The sequence below is a fragment of the Penaeus japonicus genome, unplaced genomic scaffold (assembly GCF_977035675.1).
Source record: "Penaeus japonicus unplaced genomic scaffold, GWHDUDI00000001_assembly GWHDUDI00000035, whole genome shotgun sequence".
In the NCBI taxonomy this organism is placed as follows: domain Eukaryota; kingdom Metazoa; phylum Arthropoda; class Malacostraca; order Decapoda; family Penaeidae; genus Penaeus; species Penaeus japonicus.
In genome coordinates, this window is record NW_028234437.1 from 13,885,866 (window position 1) to 13,888,365 (window position 2,500).

Genomic DNA, 2,500 nt, shown 5'->3' on the forward strand with positions numbered 1-2,500 from the left:
ATATATAATATCATAGACACATGGTTAGCATAGGTGTAATGACCCTGATGCCTTTTAGGGCGACACTTCCCGGAAGCCCATTTCCCGATGTGAAGAAGCAGCCGATGCCCTCTTATGGCAATGGGGCATTCAAAGTCTCGTCGTCAGATTTTGCAACCGTATTGCTTCCATGCATACCACGTACCCATATCTAATCGAGATTGACCTGAAGGCTTGGTAGAATCCCACAGGTCACAGGACAGGAGGCCTGTCCCGAAAAGGCAGACTGGAGAGGGGAGTGTGTCCCGACTGGTGGTCATGGTCGAACTCCTATCTCTATAGATGGATTTGCGTGAGGTCAGCTTGACATCCACCAGCAAAATAGTTACGAAGGTGATGCGGATATGTGCCTACGTCAGCGGCGTCAGCCATCTTGACACAGGTAAATGCAAGAGTGACACTGGAGGTCATGTGACACTGGATATTGAAGAATGGATAGTATTTTATTTGCATATGTTTGGATGACTGGAAATTTTTTACAAATATTATCATACATATTCATCGATAGTAAACTAACACTAACAGTGTTTCTTGAAGTGATCTACTAATCAGATAGTGAGTTAAGTTTTAAGAAGATTATGTCCGAGTTAGAGCATACAATCGAGGACTTGGCTTGGGTGCCCCTTGACTCAGGTTCTGCAAACCTCCCCCTGAGACTGCTGGCTGTAATCCATACCAGGTTTGTCTTATTTTCTCTTTTTTATAGAAGTACCACCGCCAGATGATTGTCTGTTTGTGACATATGACATACCAGAGACTGACGTCCCATGTTCTTTCTATAAGACACTAGCAGCAATGATTTCCCTCATTAGAACACATTAAGACTCTTGCAGTGTATGACATGTCATCAACAGCATTAACTCATGAACTCCCATTGGCGAGAAAGGTTAAAAATGGCTTACATATCATGAAACAACTCCGCACTGGAATCCTTCACACGCTGGTGCTCTTGGCAATAAACGCATTGATTAGAAGGCCAAGGTAGGCTTGACTCGTTACTCTTTCGAACACACAAGTATGGAATCAGCATTTAAGCTCGTAGACAGTGTCGGTGGATTTGTCGTATTGCAAATCTGCATATCATATACGTGGTGAAATGCCGAACAAACCAATGAATGGTCAATCTCACACCTAGACAAGGGTGAGTCCTCACTCGCCTTCCACCCGCCACTCTCGTGAGTTGTCTCCGTAAGGGAGGAACTGTTTTCTTTGTTAAATGTATATGACAGTGTTTGTATTTGCAAAGTCAATCTGAATAATTTTACATTGAACTTTCATCATATTTGTTTAACTTGTGAACTATACTTTTTGTATGTATATCAGCTGGGAAAACAAAGCAAAAATCTACGCTACAATTTCTGAAGGATCACGCCGAACAGCTGTAATCATCAAGAATTGAACTTGCATTCGGTGTCCACTTACAATCTCTTTCTTTTGTTTGTTGTAATAAATCTCGATTATATTCCAAGCACTTGCCATAAAAATAAGATAAATACCCAATACAAATAATTACAATGTAAATGGTAAGAATAAACAAATATGGAAAAGGAAATGGAAAAGAACATAAGACAGTATTATGAAAAGAACTTAAATCAATTACTAAAATGTGTAAGATGATACACATATATTGATAAAGATCGAAAATCACGAAACCTACTACAAACAGAGAATTTAACAGTGAATGGTTACGACGACCCTGCGAGGGCTTAATGAAAACGGCTGTCAGGAGGTGAAAGTTCATGAAAACTGACAGATAGATCTGTTGATGGATGCTCGCACATAATGAAGAATGATTGCAGAATTCGTAATCCGGAGATTAAATAATTATGATGTTGGCAGTTTTCTGAGGGTTACTGATATCTAAAGGTCCCGAAATGTCAGAAGACCGCGTTCATGACTGCATTTCCAAATTGTTTTACAGCACAGTAAAGTAGCTCTTTTTTGTTTTTTTCTTTTTTTTAATTATTGTTTGTTTGTTTTTCGTGACATTTTCAAGTAAAGTTATTTAAGTATTTAAGGAAAAATATAAGTCATTTTGATTTAGTATGGATACAAATATGCCAGATCAGTTCAATGAGATTTCTGTAGGTTCCAGTCCTTTCATCGCATTTCTTTGATCTCCCCGCGCTGTATAGGGTTTGAGTCTTGACTGTGAAAAATTATCACATCTTTTACCTGATAAGTAATTATATAAGGCTATTGTTCCTTGCCTAGGATAACATAATATCATTCCTGCATATATGCTTGTTAATCCTAGGTAAGGAGCCCCGAGCCATGCCAGAAGGCTATCTCCTTTTTCTGTCTCATCGTCCCATGCGGGAATTGCCTGACTCTCTCTGATGTACACCAACTTCTGGAAAGTTTACCGATGGATAAATATCGAAATAGTAGTTCCCTTTTAAGCAGTCTCATTGTCTTGGCTTCATCGAAAGTAATGCATATTGTATTTTTTTTCCATTTA